The 20,953-nt window shown below is 45.2% G+C and overlaps 1 protein-coding gene across 2 annotated transcripts in view; it reads left to right on the top strand.

Annotated features, from left to right (window-relative positions):
• ADORA3 (adenosine A3 receptor) overlaps positions 1-20,953 on the top strand; it is an 85,134-nt gene that overhangs the window by 42,847 nt on the left and 21,334 nt on the right. The window lies entirely within an intron of this gene.

The following is a 20,953-nucleotide window of genomic DNA, read 5'->3' as shown; positions in this document are numbered from 1 at the left end:
CTCTCACAAAAATTAACTCGAAATGGATTATAAAATTAAATGTAAAATGCAAAACTATAAGACTCCTAGAAGGTAACATAGGAGAAGATCTAGATGACTTTTGGATATGATGATGCCTTTTCATATACAACTCCAAAAGCATGATCCATGAAAAAAAAATTGACAAGCTAGACTTCATTACAAAAAAATCTACTTTTCAAAAAAACAATGTTAAGAGAGAATGAGACGATAAGCCACAGACTGAAAGATAATTTTTGCAAAAGACATACTTGATAAAGGACTATTATCCAAAATATACAAAGAACTCTTAAACCTCAACAATAAAAAAATGAACAACCCAATTCAAAGATGGGCAAAAGACCTGAACAGACAGCTCACCAAAGATGATAATAAGGATGGCAAATAAGCATATGAAAAGATGATCCATCTCATATGTCACTAGGAATTGCAAATTAAAACAACAATAAGATAACACTACACAACTATTAGAATGGTCAAAATTCAAAATATTAATATAGCACTAACTGCTGGTAAGGATATAGAACAACAGGATGCATTCATTGCTGGGGGAAATGCAAAATGGTGAAGCCACTTTGGAAGACAGTTTGTCAGTTTCTGACAAAACTAAGTATATTCTTATCATACTATCAAGCAATCATGTCCCTTGGAGTATTTACCTAAATGAGATGAAAACTTATGTCCACAGAAACACCTACACATGAGTGTTTGTAACAGATTTATTTATAATTGCCAAAACTTGGAAGTAAACAAGATATTTTACAGCAGGTGAATAGATAAATAAACTGTGATACATGCAGACAGTAGAATTTTATTCAGTGCTAAAAAGAAATGAGCTATCAAGCTATGAAAAGACATGGAGGGCCGGGCACGGTGGCTCACGCCTGTTACTCCAGCACTTTGGGAGGCCAAAGCAGGCAGATCACTTGAGGTCAGGAGTTTGAGACCAGCCTGCCCAACATGATGAAACCCTGTCTCCACTAAAAATACAAAATATTAGCTGGGTGTGGCAGTGTGCACCTGTAGTCCCAGCTACTCGGAAGACTGAGGCAGGAGAATCACTTGAACCTGGGAGGCAGAGGTTGCAATGGCCGAGATCACACCACTGCACTCCAGCCTGGGTGACAGAGCAAGACTCGGTCTCAAAAAAAAAAAAAAAAAAAAAAAAAAAAAAAAAAAAAAAACATTGAGGAAACTTAAATGTATATTACAAACCGAAAAAAGCCTATCTAAAAAAGTTACATACTATATGATTCCAAATATATGACATTCTGAAAAAGGCAAAGCTATGGGCAAACAGCAGTAAAACTAAATAAAAACATCAGTGGCTTCCAGGGGTTGGTGGGTGGGGAGGGATGAAAAGATGGAACACAGATGACTTTTAGGGCAGTGAAACTATTCAGTATGATTCTATAATGGTAGATACATGTATAGTGCATTTGTCAAAACCCAGTGAATGAGCAACATCAACAGTGAACCCTAATATAAAGTATGAACTTTGGGTGATAATGATATGTCAATGCAGGTTCTTTCATTATAATACATGTACCACTCTGGTGGGGTATGTTCTTTCACTGTAATAAATGTGCCACTCTCATGGGAGAGTGTATTAGTCCGTTTTCATGCTGCTAATAAAGACATAACCGAGACTGGGTAATTTGTAAGGGAAAGAGGTTTAATTGACTCACAGTTCTGCAGGGCTGGGGAGGCCTCAGGAAACTTACAATTATGGCAGAGAAAAGTAGAGAAAATAGTTGAAACAAAAGCAGGTTCTTTGAAAATATTAATAAAATTGATAAACTTTAGTCTGATTGATCAAGAAAAAAGACTAAATTAATAATATCAAGAATTAAAAAGGGCATATCACTACAGCTCCCACCCACACTGAAAGGATAATGAGTAAATATTATTTACAATTTTATGCCAAGAAATTCAACAATTTAGATAAAATGGAAAAAAAATTTTAAAGACAAACTGTCAAAGCTAAATAAATTTATAATTATAAGTTTTCACATAAAGAAAACTCCAAGCCCAGATAGTTTTACTGGTAAATTTCATCAAACATTTAAGAATGAAAGATTATCATTTCCACATAAACTCTTTCAGAAATTAAAGAAAATACCTCCCAGCTCATTCAATGAAATCCACTCTTTGTGACAACCTATTTAGTTTCCAACATTGCCTTGTTACTGAAATCAGACAGACATCACAAGAAAAAAAAAAAAAAATCATAGACCAATAGCCTGCATCAGATAAATGGGGAAAAAAATCCCATAAAATCTTTAGCGAAGTTGAGTCTAACAATATATAAAAAGGATAATACAGTATATAGGGTCCAAGTGGGGTTTACCCCAGAAATGAGAGGTGGATTCACTTTGCAAAATCCAATTTAAAATCCATATATTAACATCTAAAATAATAAAAACCGTATCATTATGTCAATAGATGCAGGAAAAAAATTTTGACAAAATCCAGTATCACTGATAAAAGTCTTAGTAAAGTAGAGACAGAAAAAACATTCTCAATGGGATATAAGGCATCTGTGAAAAACCTACAACAAACATCATAGTTAATGATAAAAGACTGAATGCTTTCCCCCTAAGATCAGGAACAAGTAAGCATGGCCACTCTCACCGTTTCTATTTAACATTGTACTAAAGTTAGCCAGTGGAATAAGGCAAGAAAAAGAAGTAATAGACATTCTGATTGGAAAGGGATGAGTAAAACTTCTTTTTTTGCAGATGAAATGATTGCCTATGTAGAAAATCCTACATAAGTTCAATTCTAGTAGTGAACATGAGAAATTGAAATTTAAGAACAATACCGGCCAGGCATGGTGGCTCACGCCTGTAATCCCAGCACTTTGGGAGGCCAAGGCGGGCAGATCATGAGGTCAGGAGTTCGAGATCAGCCTGACCAACATGGTGAAACTCCGTCTCTACTAAAAATACAAAAATTAGCTGGGCGTGGTGGCACGCACTTGTAATCCCAGCTACTCTCAGGAGGCTGAGGCAGGAGAATTGCTTGAACCCTGGAGGCGGAGGTTGCAGTGAGCTGAGATCATGCCACTGCACTCCAGCCTGGGTGACAGAGTGAGACTCTGTCTCAAAAAAAAAAAAAAAAAAAAAAGGAACAATATCATTTGCAATAGCAACAAAAATAGACAAATAATAGCAACAAACAACACTTAATAATACATTTAATAAAAGGTTTGTAAAATCTGAACACCGAAAACTACAAAGCATTGCTGAGAGAAATTAAAGAAGGACAAATAAAGTGGAGAGATATGATGTGTGTGTTCATAGATTGAATGGGCAATTCTCTCCTAAACTGATTTGTCAATTTAACACAATCCAATCAAATTCCTGGAAGACTTTTTTGAAGAAATTGAAAAGCTGACTTCAAAATCTATGTGAACATTCAAAAGACCTAGAATATCCAAAACAACTCTGGAAAAGAACCGAGCTGGAGTACCAATAATACCTGATTTCAAGACTTTCCGTAAAATGACAACCATCAAGATGATGTGGCATTGGTATAAAGATAGACAAATAGATTGACGTAACACAATGCAGAGCAAAAATGGAAATAAATCCATACCTATATGGTCGATTGATCTTCAAGAAAGGTGCCAAAACAACTGAATGGGTAAAGGACAATCTTTTCAACAAATGGTGCTGAAGCAATTAAATAGCAATAGGCAATCAAATGAACCTCAACCCTTACCTCACACCATATACAAAAATTAACTTGAAATGTAACATTGACTTGAATATAAGACTAAAACTATAAAATTTCTAGGACAAAACACAGGAGAAGGTCCAAGTGGCCTTGGGTTTGGCAAAGATTTCTTAAATATAACACAAAAGCACAAAATATACAAGTGAAAACAAATAATAAAGATGAATTCTGCTGTCCTTCATAAGGCACTCTTAAGAATATAAAAAGGTTGGCCACAAACCAGGAGAAAAGATTTGCAAATCTTATATCTGACAAAAGACTTATAACTAAAATATGCAAAGAATTCTGACAACTTCATTAAGAATATGAATAACCCACTAGAAAAATGGGCACAAAATTTAATAGTTACTTCACTATTGATATGCAAATGTCAAAAAAGCACATAAGAAGATGCCCAGTCTCAATGGTTAGTAGGCATATGCAAATTAAAATGAGATACCATTATGTAACCACTAGAATGCCTAAAACGAAAGCAACTGACCATTCCAAGCACTGGTGAGGATTTATGTGGAGATACTGGAACTCTCATTCATTACTGGTGGGAATGTAAAATGAAATAATCATTTTACAAGACACTTTGGCAATTTCTTTAGTGAAATACATCCACTGTATGATCCAGTCATCCCACAACGAGGTATTTACCCAAAAAACGTGTCCTCACAAGACTTCTTCACAAATATTTATTACAACTTTATTTGTAATAGTCCCAAACTGGAAACAATCCAGATGTCCATCAACAGGTGAATGCACAAGCACATTATGATAGATCCACACAATGGAATCCTACTCAACATTAACAATGAATGAACCATTGATGCACACAACAAATGGATGAATGCCAAAATTATACAGAAAATGCAAACTAATCTGTGATAACAGAGAGCAGATCAATAGTTAGGGGACAGGGTGGGGAGGGGTGGGAGGGAGGAATTACAAAGAGGCATGAGGAGGCTTGGGAGCGATGGCCATGCTTATTATCTTGACTGTGGTGATGGTTTCACAGGTGTATACATGTGCCAAAACTTGTATAAGTCAAAGTGTGCACTTTAAATATATGCAATTTATTGCATGCTAATTAGACTTCAATAAAGGTATAAAACAGAAAGAATTCATTTCAGATTACTACCTACCAGCACACAAACATATAACTGAAACAAAAATACCATTACTATGTACAGTGTAATCTGACATATCCATTCCACTCCATTTAACTGAAAATTCAACGTGGTCATGATCCATTAAGTTGATTTCAGGATTCCTGAATGAGGTGATACCTGTAGTTTGAAAAACGCTGGCTTCAGATATATTTGAAAAATGAATGGCTTCCACCCAAAACAGTCTCTTAGTTACATTGACAAGCCCCTCTGAGACAGTTTCTGTCTTTACTACTAAATTTCATCTCCCCTTCTATTCACCTGGTTAAGAAATTATACAGCCTTAAAGTAAAAGTACTAATCTTCCAGTTTCCTGCATCGGAGACCGAGATTTACTCTCACCCTTTTGCCATCATCATCTTATTATCTTGTTGGGGAGATTGTTGATTCTGTGATCTTGTAATAAAAACTTTTCTGTGATGACTGTAGTCAGGAGGAACACATGTGGAGCTTTTGGGGAACACTGAGATGGCAGCTACCTGACTGCACATGTACTAAGGTTGCCAAGGCCTTTGGACTTCACTAACATGGGTAGCAGCTGCTATTAACTATCGTTTCCTCCATAAAATAAAGCAAGCTGGCTCTGGCAGTGAACCCACTCTTTATGACAACCTATTTAGTTTCCTGAAGAATTTACCATTAGTTGTTGTTTTTGCCTGTGCATTGAAGACGATATGGAAAGAGGTTCCTGTTTGTCCTGTTTGCTAACGTACAGTACATTAACAGTGGTTAACTGGGTCTGTGTACAACATGGCTCAGCAAAGAAGAGAAAAAGGCGGCCAGGTGTGGTGGCTCATGCCTGTAATCCCAGCACTTTGCAAGGGCGAGGCGGGTGGGTCACCTGAGGTCAGGAGTTCGAGACCAGCCTGGACGACATGGTGAAACCCAAACTCTATTAAAAATACAAAAGTTAGCTGGGTGTGGAGGCAGGTGCCTATAATCCCAGCTACTCAGGAAGCTGAGGGAGGACAATCACTCCAACCTGGGAGGTGGAGCTTGCAGTGAGCCGAGATCGTGCCACTGCATTCCAGCCTGGGTGACAGAGCAAGACTCCATCTCAAAAAAAAAAAAAAAAAAAAAAGAGAGAGAGAGAGAAAAAGACATTAAGCTAGAAGAGGGAAAGAGAGAACAAAAAAAATGAAACCTGGGCTTGGGTTAGTTTCAACTCTGCTATGAATGAGTCTTCCTGTATGCAGCTTGATAATTATGTGCCTGGTGGTCTCTCTTTAATTACACATCTCTCCTTGTCACGGGCTGTGGGGTCATTTGCAAATTCAGTCCATTTTGTGTTCATAAAGATTTTAATAAATTAATCTGGAACCAAAAGGAAATGAAACTCAGGCAGAAATTTGAGTTGTGATTCTGCCCTCAGCTCTTTTTAAACAATGACTGAAGATAAGAAACACAAAGTGCTGCCATTATTTCCCAAGACCATGATCTTCTCAGTGGTTCCAGTAGAACTAGTGGACTAGATGCTCAAACCAAGCCTCGTAGCACACGCAGGGGACACAGGACTGTAAGCAAGAGCTTAAATTCCTAGTTGAGGCTGGGGACGGTGGCTCACACCTGTAATCTCACCGCTCTGGGAGGCCGAGGATTACCTGAGGTCGCGAGTTCGAGACCATCCTGGCCAACATGGTGAAACCTCATCTCTACTAAAAATACAAAAATTAGCTGGGCGTGGTGACAGGCACCTGTAATCCCAGCTACTTGGGAGCCTGAGGCAGGAGAATCGCTTGAACTTGGGAGACAGAGGTTGCGGTGAGTCGAGATCGTGACACTGCACTCCAGCCTGGGCGACAGAGTGAGACTCCATCTCACAAAACAAAAAACAAACAAACAAACAAACAAAAGACAAAAATATTCCAGTTGGGGAAGGATGGCCTAGGTCAGTTGATTTAACTCGAAAAATCTTACATCTAGATTATTCTCTGATAAGTAGCCAGAGATTGTAAGTTCAGAATTTGAACCATTTTAGGAGAGGAGAATCAGAATGCATTAATGTTATTGCTTCTGGGCAAATAGATTTCAGTATCTAGTTCACACCTTCCTTATTTAGGAACTAGGAGAGAGCATGATGTAATGATCATACTTGGACCTTGGTGTTAGGCAAAGCTTGTTTCAGATTCTATCTCGGCTGCCTGCCAGCCTTATGACCTTGGGAAAATTGCTTAGCCTCTCTGAACTTTAGGCTTCTCATTTAGGTCACTGTTTCTCAACTGGGAGTGATTCTCATCCTCCAAATTCTCCCAGGGAATGTTTGGTAATGTCTGGAGACACTTTCGATTGTCATGACTTGGATGTGGGGGATGTTACTGGCATTTAGTGGGCAGAAGCCATGGTTACTGCTAAACATCCTATAGTGCACATTCAGCTCCTCACAACAAAGAATTATCCAGTCCAAAATGTCAATAGGACTGAGGTTGAGAAATCCTGGTTTAGAGATAATGTATGCAAAGTGTCTGGCTTAAAATAGGTAGATGCTGAATGAATGGTAGCTACCATTGTCAAATGATCAATTCAGTGTGGCTGATTAAAACCCAGATTCTGGGGAAGTGAAGACCATCCACGTCTGTCTTATATTCAGAAAAACTCCCTAACAGTGGTAGCTGCAATCTGTCAAACAGCACAGGTATAGCAAAAAGGTTAAAAGTGGTTCCTCTGGAGCCAGCCTGCTTGGGTCCAGATCCTGGCTCTACCATGAACTACATATGTGTTCTTGAGTAAGTCACTGAACCTCAGCCTGCTTATCTATAAAATGGGTGCACCATGATATCCGCCTCACAGGGATGTGTTAACATACAAAAGAACCTAGTCTGCATAGAAAGTACTCAACTAGTATTTGCTGTTATTACTGGGGGAGTCGTTATGAGGCTAATGCTGAGAGGGGCACTGGTTTGAATAAGAAGCTCTGAAGTTTTTGATGTGGAGTGTGAAGGGGAACGCACCAAACAGAAATAAATCATCCATGCAGCAGTAGGAAGGTGCATCAACCCACTGAGGACCCACTGTTAGTTGTTGGGCAAGGGGCCAGGTATCTATAACTAACATCTCATTGAATCCCCTTCACAGCTCTTTGAAGTGGCTTTTATTAACCTATTTCAGTCTCACTTCACAGATGTGAAAATAAGCTCAGAACAATTAAAGTAATTTGCCAAAACTCACACAGCCACTAAGTGGCAGGGCTGGGGTTTTCAATCCTAATGTGATTCTGGTGTGTGTTTTTTGTGGGCTGAAATTCAGAAATGCTCTACTCACAGCAAATTCTCAGAATATGAAACATTTAACCAGGTTTCTATATGTAAGGAAAGGAAGAGAAATTTAAAACCAAGCCTCTGGCTCTAGTAGCTTGGCTGCAACAAAGGGCCTGGGGTATGTAGAGAAGAGAGTGACAGGCAATCTGGACGGCAGGATGCAATTAACAGGCGCGGTCCTTGCTTGCTTTTTTTTTTTCTGTTGACAACTGGTAAATCCAAGGAAGTCATCCTGTACTGCTATAGCAGCATAAAGCTACTTAGAAAGAACATTTCTTGGAAATGTCTGAGGCGTGATAGCCTAAGAGAAAGGCTATGGACTCAGTCTCTCCAGGAGAGATTGAGGGTTCCTCAGACATCCCTCATTGCACTAAATGTTTTCATGAGGCTAGTGTGTGCATGCGTGTGTGTGTGTTTGTACACGTGCGCAAGCATAAGCTTGCACTCCTGCACTTGGGACGGAGGGAGGAAGGGAGAGGGAGAGTGAGAGAGTGTGGGATGGGGCCATGTTAGCCTGGGACTGAGAAGCCAGCAGAACCAGGGAAAGGTTCTAGGTAGTTGCTGTCACCTTCCCCTAAGCAAACAGCTCTATTTAGATAAGAGTGAGAATGGTGCTTGGAAAAAGCCGAAAGGTCTGATTTATCCCAAGACTAGCTGTGTTAAGAGGTTTATACATCAACACTCAGGGCTGGGGCTGTGGAACAAGTGTTGTTTTGTGGATTTCTGGCTTTCCCGAGGGTCCCCTTCACCTTATCCCGTGTAGGAGGGCATTGCACACTGCTCATACTGGCACAACCCAGCCATCTGGCCTGCCCACTCTCCTCCAAGCTGAGGTCTTCTTCAGACTTCAGCTTTGCGGCTTTCTGCCTGGAACAATGGGAGCTGAGGCCTTCTCAGAAACCCTGGGTCCCACTCACCCAGCAGAAGCTGAGGAGGAGCCAAGAACAGGTCACAGGCCTCGGTTGGTGTCATTGTGTGTCCTGTGTGTTCTGTTGAGGGCGTAGGAGGGTCTGTTCTTCCCTGGGCAGAAATGCTCTCTCGAGTTCACTAACCTGGTTGTTTAAATTTAGGCGAGGAAACAGATGCTGGCTGGGGCGGAAGTCTAAGGAGAAGAAGAGGTCTTGGCAGTGGTTTGCTGAGGCTGATAAGAGCATGAGATGTGTTCCAAGCCCGGCCTCTGCTGATTTGCTTTTGGGCCTTCCTGACGTCGCCCTGAGCCATCACCATCAGAACTTGGCTTTTCTGCAAGTTCCTCCTCCTGACTGACCTGGAGGGGGTTATTTTTAAGTTGATCTTTGTGACTTCCTTTTGGCTCACATTTCCACTCCCCTCTCTCAAATGCCCTGAGAACAGTTTCCTGCTTAGGCCAACTTTAGCACAAGGTGCTGCCTGCAAGGCCCTGGGAGGTGAGGGCTGTCGGCCCTGGACAGCGGCCTTGCAGACAGGGGTGCTGAGGGCGCTGTCCTGGCAGGCAGGGGGCAAACCCAATTGCTCTCATGATAGGGCTGTGCAGAGGACTCCTAGCCTCCCAGGGACTGGCCTCCGATCAGTCCTCCAGCAGGAATCATGCAGTCCCACCTGCAGGTCCCGGCCACTCCCTGACATAAACGGTAGGAACGCCGCGGTTAGTTCCTCCAGGCTGGGCCAGGGCTGTGCTGACCTCTGAGAGCTGCGGGGGAACACCCCTCCCTCCGGCCTCCCCGGCTCCCGGAGTTCCGGAGGAGTGCGTCCGGCCCGCGCAGCACCAGCATCCTCAAATTGTGTCTCGGATGAATCAGGTCGAGAGTCCCGCCCCCTCTGCCAGCAGCAGTAGAGCAAGGTAGAAGAGCCCACGCCACTGCGACTTCTAGGGGGTTGTAGGGGCCACAGTCCCTGGCGCCAGGGCCCCCTCAGCGCTGCTCCTGGGCTGCCTCTGTGTCCTCCTTCCCAGGCTCAGGGGAGCCGCCGTGCAGCCGCGGAACCCAGACCTGCCAGGAGGCTCGGCGCGCATCGCCTCTGGCGCAGCTGGCTGCTGCAGGAACCTTCTTCCTTGTTATCTGCTGAAAGGGGACTGGCAGCGTCCCTAGCTCCCATTGGGGAACACGACGCCCCTGTCCTCTACCAATCTCTACAACCAGGGCATGAACAGCCTCTCAGCGGCGACTCCCTCCTCGCACAAGCAGGGCTAAGGATCGCAGGCCACAGGGTAGAGAACTGGCATTTCCCCAAGGCACAGGAGAAGCCAGGCTCAGTTTTTAGTAGGTGGGAGTTCTGGTTCAGCGACCCCAGTGAAATCAGGCAGGAAGAGCCGGTCGATCCTCCCCACTCTGCCGGCCACTGTGATGCTCAGAAAATCACTTCCAGGTTAGTCTGGGTCAAGAACTAGGTCTCACTCTAGAGATTCCCTCCGCAGTGGAAGAGCTGACCAAGGGCTGTCTTTCTGTTGAATTCAGGATTCTGAACTCTCAGCCTCTGTTTTCTATCTGCAGAAATGAGCCAATCCCACTTCTCAAGGTTGCAATTGGATTCAATGAGGGACTCCAGGCAGTGTAACACAGGCGACTGGGCATGGGACTGCCTGAGGTCAAGGTGGGCTCTGCCCTTTGCTAGCAGTGGAAACTTGGGCAAGTTGCTTGACCTTGCTCAATGTCAATATCTTTACCTGTGAAAAGAAAAGGTGATGAAAATGACAGGCTCCATTACAGGGCTATGCCAAGGATCAAGGGAGAGCCTCTGACAAGAGTATTCCAAGGTTAATGAAAGATTAGAGGATGTGCTAGTGTGGTCCAGGCCCAGAGACAGCCCTGGAGTGTTACCATTATTGTGTTACTGCATGGGGAAGTCTGAGCATGGCTCTTGGCTTTAAGGGAGGCATGACTCTTTTCACTGTGACTTTAAGGGAGGCAGCATGGTATGATGTGTCTGTGCGTGTGTGTGTGTGTTCCCACACTGCACGCACACTGATACACTAGCAGTGGGGTGATGGTGGCTCTGGGTATGCTTCAGACTTTGCTGCTGCTTTTTTTTTTTAAAGACAAAGTCTCACCCTGTCACCCAGGCTGGAGCGCAGTGATGGTGTGATCCTGGCTCACTGCAGCCTCAACCTCCCAGGCTTGACCTCCGTGACCTCCCAAGTCCCAAGTTGCTGGGACTAGAGGTGCAGGTCTATAATTTTTTTACACCATGCCCAACTAATTTTTTTCTGAATTTTTTTGTAGAGACGGGGCCTTGCTATGTTGCTCATGCTGGTCTTGAACTCCTAGCCTCAAGCAATCCACCTGTCTCGGCCTTCCAGAGCACTGGGATCACAGGTGTGAGCTGCCGCACATCCTAGACTTTACTTGTAGCTACTACATCTACTCCCTTTTTGGGCCTTTGTCGTCATCTCTGAAATGGCGAGTTGTACTTATTGTTTTCTAAGAGCCATTTTGGCTTTACCACACAAGAGTTTAACATTTTAAATGATATTTATAAAAGGATATGTGCATCCTCCTTTCACTTGGTCAAGACACTGCAAAGAGTGAATGTTTGGAGAGTAAAAGAAGGGACGGGTTGTGAGGCCTGTGTGCCTATGTGCGGTTTTCTTTTTTTCTTTTTTTTTTTTTTGAGACGGAGTCTTGCTCTGTCGCCCAGTCTGGACTGCAGTGACACGATCTTGGCTCACTGCAACCTCTGTCCCCCAGGTTCACGCCATTCTCCTGCCTTAGCCTCCCGAGTAGCTGGGACTACAGGTGCCCACCACCACGCTTGGCTAATTTTTTGTATTTTTAGTAGAGAGGGGTTTCACCATGTTAGCCAGGATGGTCTAGATCTCCTGACCTCGTGATCCACCCGCCTCGGCCTCCCAAAGTGCTGGGATTACAGGCGTGAGCTGCCGTGCCCGGCCTATGTGTGGTTTTCTGTTGAGGCTTCACCCTTTGCCCTCCTCCCTGAGATTCTTGGACCTTCTTCCCACAGCCCCTCCCACCAGCTCCCGTGCAACCCCACCCCAACTAGGGGCTGCCCTGCCTCCCTGCAGATGTTTCCAGTTTGCAGACAGCATGGAGTTCACGTTGGTCATTTGTTCCATTTGCTCAGAAACAACAGCTAGCATTATTGGGAGGAAATGGAGAGGGTGCCAGCTCCGAGATAACACAAAAAGCCCTAGTCATGGGCACTAGGCGTGGGTGGAGTAGAGGGAGGGAGGGGGCATAGGCAGGACCATCTGCAGTGACCTAGAGTTCTGTTGGCCCTGCTGAAGTCATGGTCACTGAAGCAGTGTCGAACTTTCCTCTGGGAATGAGCAGGCCTGTTGACTTATCTTAGAGGGACAAGAACAGAATGAGATTTTATCTTGGAGGCCTAGGAGAGACTGGAGAGCCTGGCTCCCCTGCCCAGCCCTGAGGCTAAACTCTCAACTAGAATAAATTCTATTTCTTTACTTCTTTGAAAGCAGAAATGATTCCAGGGTTAATGAAAGATTAGAGGATGTTTTGTATTTCAGGTCAAGAGAAAATACAAATAAATGTAATGCAAATTAAATTACTGGCCTCATGTGCCTCCGTGTTTGCCCATGTATAGTTGTTGTGGCTGGAGTTGGCTGTAATATCCCCCCTTGTTGCTGTTATTCAGCAACCCTCACACCCTGCGCAGGAGGTGGCCCCTTTATTGTAGTGAGTAGTGCTGAGTGATCCGCCAGGCCTTCTAAAATGAGTGACACTCAAGAAACAGAAACTGTGACTATTGCTCTGAATACTCCAGTTCTTGATATCTGGCTCTTAGAGGGCTTCACCTGCAGCATCTGACGGAGCCTGGGTGGCTCTTGGGGACTGGTGACCTGGAAAACTATGTGTCTGGAAGCTGTGAACTGTCAGACCTGGGGCAGCCTTTCCCCGGGGTTCACAAAGTCCACCCAGCAGGCCTGCTTATGCTGACAAATCACTGCTTCCTGGCAAGGATGGAGAAAGGAGAGGAAAATGGTACCGCCTCCCACAATCTCTTCTGGATACTTCCTATTTCTAAAGCTGGAGGTAGCATTGGGGCAGTTGGGACAGGGATAGAGCACCTCCAGAGAAAGACTGAGACAATCAGCCCTGCAGAAAGACAGGGTCTATGGAACACATCCTTGTAGCTTCCCAACAAGTCTGTATCTCACAGTTCAGTAGCCCACAGGGTGGTGGATGTGGAATGACTTTCCTTTAATTCAACCTCCACCAAGCACCTTGTAACTGGAAGTGGAGCACGGGTTGGGCACTGGAGTGGCTCTGATAGTGAAACATCAGCCCCCGACCCTACCCAGCTGTAGTACTCGCATTTCTGGTAGCTGCCCGAGATGGTGGTGCTGGGGACCGAGTGCTGTGCCAACTGCCGTGCCTGAGTTACTTCATCCAGTCCACAGAGAAGTATCTTATTTATCAAAGGGGGAAATGAAGACACAGAGATTCAGCAGTTTGGCCAAGTCATCCATTTAGAAACAGAGTTCAAAATAAGAGAGACGCAACATATTCAGAAACACATGCCTGAAGCCTGACAGTGATTTCTCCTCTGGAGCACGTTGGGTTGAGTGGAGTGGGGCAGGCCTGATGCCCAGTGAGGAGGCACTAGAGTACCTGCTATGCTGGGCACACAGGTGGCCGTGTCTCACTGCAGCTGAACATCCATTAGGCGCAGCTTGAGAGGGCCTGAACGGCACTGCTGATGTGGGTAATGTAACTGATTAGCACCCACTGTTCTACCCATTAGCATGGGTTGACAGGCCAACTGGCAAAAGGCAAGTGCAGTGATGAAGAAGGAAGGGTCAGCTGTGTGCTTGATTGGAGGGCCCTAAGCTCTTTGGCCCAGGTTTCAGAAAATGGGGACAGAGTGACAAAGGAGACAGTGAAGGGGGCTTGCTAGCAAAGAAAGCGGGCTGCTTTTCCAGTTTTGACCTTGAACTGGCCACTCTGGGCCTCCATCCCCTCTGGTGTTCCATCTCACTCCAAATGTGTTGCGCCCTAAAAACACCATCATGAACACAGTGATTTGGGGCAAAATCAGTGGTCAGTGATCAGGAGTAATGTGTCAGACTAAGCTGATAACTAGGGCCAGTGGTGGTTCCAGGTCTGGCAGATAGAAGTGTGAACAAGACAAGCAAGGGGACAAATCAAAGACAAGTAAACGAACAAACGAGCTCTGACTGTGGAAGGTGCGGCATAGGAAATACACAGAGAGGATGGAGAGAGCATGTGTGTGTGTGTGTGTGTGTGTGTGTGTTTAAAGGGCACCATTTGAGATAGATCACAGAGATGAAGGAATGAAATGGACTGTTATAGGTAAAAATGCTGAAATAGCAACTGTAATGTAAATGTTAGACATTCTCTCTGAGGGTTCCTTTAACTAGACCCAAATAGGTCACGTGGTGTTTTCTAGCTGTACTGGTTTGTGATTGAAGTTAGAAGACGCAAAAATCTACTTTTTGTTTAGGGAGAGGTCTTCTAAATATCCCTTCTGATTCCTCATTGGACATAGAGAGGTAGCCAGCATTCTTACAGGTAAGGAGAAGACAGACCTGAGAATAATACATAATACATTCAACTGGAATTTATTGCAGGTTTCTTATGTGTCAGGTGTATTTTAGGATCTTCATGCTTTGGGGAGAAGGGGAGTGGGAGGAAGATACAAAAATGAATAAGGCATCATTTCTTCATTTAAGGCGTTTGCCAGCTAGTGGGAGAAGCAGTCATGTAAATAAATAACTACAGAATTGTGTAGTAAGTGCTCCAAGAGAGGAATGTGTAAGCTGATGTGGGAGTGCAGAGGAAGAAGCCATCGACTCAGCTTGACAGTAACTTTAGTCCTTTGTGGAAATAGGTGGGGCTCACATCAATAAAAATACATTCTTCCTGGGGGAATCATAGCATTATGGTTTACCCAGCGCCATTCCTAAGGAAGCATTTCCTAAATATTGCCGGATGTGGGTGCCTATGAGTGCTGTATTAAAAGACTCACTTCAAATGAGGGGACATTTTTAGTCTCATCAGTTTTTTTCTCTTTTGCCAAAATTGATAATCTAAAATGTTATTTGGGCCACTTGTGGGAGAAAAAAATCCTCACCCCCAAATCATGGGGGTACTGGCAATTATCCCTGCATGACAGACTGGACCGATCAACCTGCAATATGCCTGGAAACAAATGCGTACTCCTTCTAACGTGAGATCTATGGAGTTATTTCTTATACCTTGCATACTGCCAGAAACGACGTGCAGCTCCTCATGAAAACAGGGCCTGACAGAATTACTAAAATACCGGTAGCCGAGGAATGATTTGGGGCACGCAGACATCCTAGTAAACCCAAGCCAAGTGTGATTACTGAGACTGAACATCGGCTCTGACACTCCCGGCTGCTCACACACAAATGAATGAGACAAAGCTCTGCCACTAACCAGATGAACAAGGCAGTCTAATTTATTAAGAAAAACGACCTCTTTTTTAGGACTAAAACTCCTCAGAGAAATTTATCCTATGAAACTTTATGTAAGAGACATAGCAACAGATAGTATCTTCGATCATGATGAAATGCCGAGACTTACTTCATAGGACAGTTTTTTTATATTAACCTTTCATAAAAAGCAGAGGAACTAAGGTCATCTGGGAAGGCATTTCAGCAGGGAACTAAAGTAAAATGGTTTTGCAATGTTGTTGTCTGATCAGGGAGTAGACGCAGGAGTTGCGGGTAGGGAGTGTAGAGGAAGGGCCTGCTGGCTGCTCTCCATGGGCCTGGAATAAAACTCTTGGCTGAGCTTTGACAAGAGCTGGAGAGTAGACAATTGACATAGAATGCACAGCCTTCAATAGCTGGCCCAGCCTAGGAAGCAAGTCTTACCCATTAGGATACTGAAGAATGTCTGCCCAAAATGGCAATTTGGATTTTGGCATAATTGATATTGGACTGTTTTTGTGTGGCTCATTGAAAGAGTCAGAGCTTTGCAGCCAAGATAGACTTGGGTTCAGGCCCTAGCTCTGCCATTTGCTGCTGTGCTGCCCAGAGTGAGTCAATTGTCTCCTATCCTTAGTTTTCTATCTGTGAAACGGATCTAATAATACTTGCCGGCAGGATTGATATAGAATTGTGAGTGATGTGTGCAAAACACCTGGTGAAGTGCCTGGCACATGTGAATTGGCATTTTATCAATGGTAGCTCTTACAGTAATAATTATGAAAGGACATTGTGCAGTAGGAGGGGAAGACACATGTCATCAAAATCAGGAGATTGCTTATCTCTCACTGTGGCGGTAGGGTTTGCATGCAATTCTCTGAGAAGTTTTGTCCCATTTGATAGGTAGCACGTTAAAAGAAGGAGACCAGGACATGGCCCTGCTGTAAACATTCGGGATCAATAGTTGATATATCCAGAACTCATTCCTACACCTCCCGGTGTTTAGATAAAGGGCATGAGAATCAACATCAGGATCCAAAGTCTTCCTGGGTGAAATAAAGGGATGAGGCCCTACCACAGTGAATAACCCCTGACAGGGGTGGGGACACCGGGCCTGAGCACCCAGAAGCCGAGGGCTGTGACAAAGAGAAGGCTGGGTGGCCAAGAGACATGAGGGCATTTGTAAAATTCTTGGACGCTCTCCAGCAAAAGCTGGGAAAATTGACCAGTGCGACCTGCACTCACAGGAGGGGAAGGATAGGTCAGAGGTTGACAGGTGCCAAGGGAAGGATCAATGACGTATGTGGCTAAAAATCCCACTGCAACCCCTTACTGGCAAATCCCTCCTGGTCTTCTCCATTCTCATCTTAAGCAAGGAGACCAGGAGCTGGGCTCCCATCCTGGTGCTGCTTTTGTTTTCTTGTTTGTTTGTTTGAGAGGGAGTCTTGCTCTCTTGCCCAGGCTGAAGCGCAGTGGTGTGATCTCAGCTCACTGCAACCTCTGCCTCCCGGGTTCAAGCGATTCTCCTGCCTCAGCCTCCTGAGTAGCTGGGATTACAGGCGCACACCACCTGATTTTTGTATTTTTAATAGAGACAGGGTTTCACCATGTTGGCCACGCTGGTCTAGAACGCCTGATCTCGTGATGTGCCCGCCTCGGCCTCCCAAAGTGCTGATATTACAGGCATGAGCCACCATGCCCGGCGGTGTATGATCCTGAGCAGATCACTCATTCCCATGCCTCAGTTTCCTCCTCTGTGAGATGAGATTGGTGATACCTGTCTTGTGGGGTTGTTGAGTTAATTCAGTAAAGTTTACTGCGTGAGGAGCTTTGCACATGACAAAGCAAAACACAAATACTGTGTTTATTGGAACAGTCACAGGTTTGAAAGGCAAAGCTGCTTCTCAACCTTCCGGAGTCAGCAGGACTGAATTTGGTACTGCCCAGGAATATTCTATGGGATTGGATTGACTTTAGGCAGTTGGCTACCTATTCTTATCCCCTTTGCCTTCCCTTAATTCTCACTTCTTTCATTTTCTGCACCATCTGAGGTTGCTGGTTAAGCAGTTTCAAAGGAGCATTTCAAGTTCTTCCCGTTCTCTTTCTCAGCAGCAGCCTGGGTCCCGAATGACAGCAGGAACGTGCTGCCCTCTGGTGGCCACCATTGAGCATAGCGCCTCAGCTGGGACGCAGGAGTCATTCTTTCAGACGCTTGAAGCTGATGCTACCGTGCTAAGACTCCGGCAGTTGAAACGCTTCCTCACTTTCTGAGTGCCCTGAATTCAGTTAGCTGAATCCTTCTCTTCCTCCTAGGGCCTGGAGACCTCCTGACACACTCGGTGTGGGTGGGGGGTCTGGTGGGTGAGGCTGAGCGCCCAGAGCATTTCCCCGTCGTTGGGCAGGATTTCCTGTTGCTCAGAGTGAAGGAACCTTGACCTCCCTTTCCAGGCCTCACCCTCCCTCCCACCAACACTGGCACGGAGTGAAATTCCAGGTACTCAGACTACAGCCTGTGAGTCTTGGGCTCCTTGGATTGGCCTCAGTGGCTGGGCCCTGGTTTGAAGGCCCCTGTGGAGAGCGGCTCCAGACCAGCCCCTGGGCGAGGGAAAGCCCGGCCTGACCCCTGGGGCTTGATGGAGTGGCAGACCCGGAAGAGTGGTGGGGGAGGGGCCTAGGGAGCCGCACCTTCGGGGCTGACCCTGAACACTTGTCTTTTCTAAGCCTCTGCTGTCGGCTAGCAAACATGAAGCTCTATAAAAATATAAGGCTTTGGGGAAGTGGTGATGGGGCCAAGAGGAAGTGAGCAAGCTAATTTTGCGCAACTCTGCAGGCCGCCGTGGGGTGGGAGAGAGCCTTGGGCAGAAGCCCCACCTTTCGCCTGCCTGACATCCGGTCTCAGCTGCCCGGGGACCAGCTCTAGGGCTCCAGAGGCCTTTTCCCTGGGCTCCTGCTAGCACTGCATCTTGCTGTTTTCGTAGGCTGGCAGCTGGGGTTTTCTAGGCTTTTCTGAGAAGCTGCAAAGGATCAGATGAATCATCTCTCCTGCCAGCCTCTCAGATTGTTAAGCGGAACCCCAAGGGCAAGGTTGCAGCCTTGTGGTTGAGCTGTGCCCAGTTGCATCAGACCCAAGTGGGCCCCAGGCCAGGGCTTAGGACAGGTGAGGCCTTTCCCCTCCAGTCACTCTTCCTGTGATTTAAGCCAATGGTTTCTCCTAGATCTTTGCTTCCCTGATGGAGTTCAGGTTCTTTTAGTAGAATTTTAAAATTTATTTTTAATTAAAAAAAAATAGAGATGGGGTCTCACTATGTTGGCCAGGTTGGTCTTGAGCTCCTGGCCTCAAGCAATCCTCTCATCTCAGCCTCCCACAGTGCTAAGATTACAGGCTGAGCCACCACACCCAGCCTCTTCTAGCAGAATTGAAAACAGCCATGGCCTTTCTTTTAGGTGGGAAATTCTCCTGAACCACAGTTAACTGTAGTTAACATATATATATATATTTTTTAATAGAAAAAATTGCACCTTGAGCCAATAAAAATGTTTTCCTTTCTGGCCCAGAGCTCACCTTGGGGCCCCAGCCTTACCAGCGGTCTGCTCATGCAGTCATCTGGTCCTGCCATCTCTTCCTAGCTCAGAGCAGTTGCCAGATCTACGTGATACTTGCGCTTTGTGCCCATAGTCTTGGTGGCTGCTTTCTTTTTTAGATCTGAGAATACTGATCTCTACTAATTTTGATAGCATGGCAACATCAAACCCAGGGACTCCTTGTACTTTTGAAAGGTTTGTGTAGTTTATTTCCTCATTTACTTACTGAGGGCTGCCATTCAGAGCCTGGGCTCTGAAGCAGAAGCCTAGGTCTGAATGCTGGCTTTGCCACTGCCTAGCTTACAACTTTGGGCAAGTTATTTAACCCCGCTGAGCCTCAAGTTGCTCAGCATAATGGTAGTATCTATTTCATTGGAGAGCATTGAATGAGTCTATGAATGTAAGCTGCTTAACACTGAGTAGTTGGTATGATGGAGAGCACTTAAGAGTCCTCGCTGATTTATTGTTTCCTTATATACCCAATGCCTAGTTTATGCCACCTGATTCACTGAAGTGCTTTCCTATTCATTCATGAAAAATGTACTGAGCACCTGTGATCTGCCAGGCATCATAGTAGGGGCGAGAAATGCAGCAATGGAAAGTGGTGGTCCCTGCCCTCCAGGAACTCACAGGCTAAGTGGGGAAGTCATATACACCCAGCACAGTGCCGTCCCGGAGGAGAAGTGAAGACTGGGAAGTTTTCTTCAAGGTCCTGTTGGGGAACAGTCTTGGAGGAAAAGTATTTGTTTTCTAGGCGGACTTGGGGCAGAAGGGCCCTGCAAACCGGGCAAAGAGTGTGTGCACAGCGGAGAGGAAGTGAAAGAGAATGACTCTGAGCCACGAATTGCTCAGCATAGCGGACCCAGGTGTCAGGAGACTGCAGAGACTGGGAGACCCATCAGAAGGGTGTAAGCCACTCTAAAGAGTCTGGACTTGATCCTGAGGCAATGCACAGACTAAATGGTTTGGAAGCGGCAGGGGTCATCCTGGGTGTTGAGCTCTGGCATGGTTCCTCTGGTTGCCTGAGGCGCGGAGTAGGAGGTTGCAGCATCTCCTACTTGAGATGTGATGAGGTGCATGACCAAGAATGGCTGCGCGCCATGGGCTGTGGGTGCAGCGGTAGGAATGGGCAAATGAGGTGGTCTTCTGCCCCAGCCTCTCTGTCCCCTTTCCCAGATTGCCTTTTGGTTTTCAATCTATGGCCGGGTTCCAGGTCAAAATGTTAAGTGGCTGTGAAAGTCCTTCCTCTCTGTTCTCAAATCACCCCCAACCCCAACCCCAGCAGTGATGGACCTTGTCTATTCAGAGAACATGAAGGAAGGCCTTCCCTTGTTCACAGAAAAGAAACCCCCCATGGTATGTGCAGAGAATCCTGAGGGTAGAATCCCCAGGTGGGCAGAGGTGGCTAGGTTGGTGACCCTAAGTGTGTCTCCTGCCTTTCTTCTCTCTAGTAGGTTATTCTTTCATGTGTTATCTTGCGTACAGCATGCTGGGTTTGGACACAAACCCCTTTTCTTGGTTTCTCTGACCCAGCTGAGATGGACTGATTACAAAAGAACTCACCTATATACTGGAGTAGGGGAGGGAGGGTTTTTTGCAGTGTTTAACCAAGGTTCAAAGAGTGCTATATAGTGAGAAAGGTTTTTGGGGTTTTTTTTGTTTTGTTTTGTTTTGTTTTTTGGTAGCATGCAGCCTCTTAGAAATTTCTCTCAGTAACTTCCTTCTCTGAAGCACAGATAAAGAAAGCAATTACAGTAGAAACATTTGTGAGAGGACGCATTGGAGGCTGATGAAGCTTTTCAAGTTCCAGCAGTGCAGGGAGGTGGGCAGAA

This window comes from Theropithecus gelada, chromosome 1 (genome assembly GCF_003255815.1).
Source record: "Theropithecus gelada isolate Dixy chromosome 1, Tgel_1.0, whole genome shotgun sequence".
NCBI lineage: Eukaryota > Metazoa > Chordata > Mammalia > Primates > Cercopithecidae > Theropithecus > Theropithecus gelada.
This window is presented reverse-complemented; position numbering and strand designations above follow the sequence as displayed.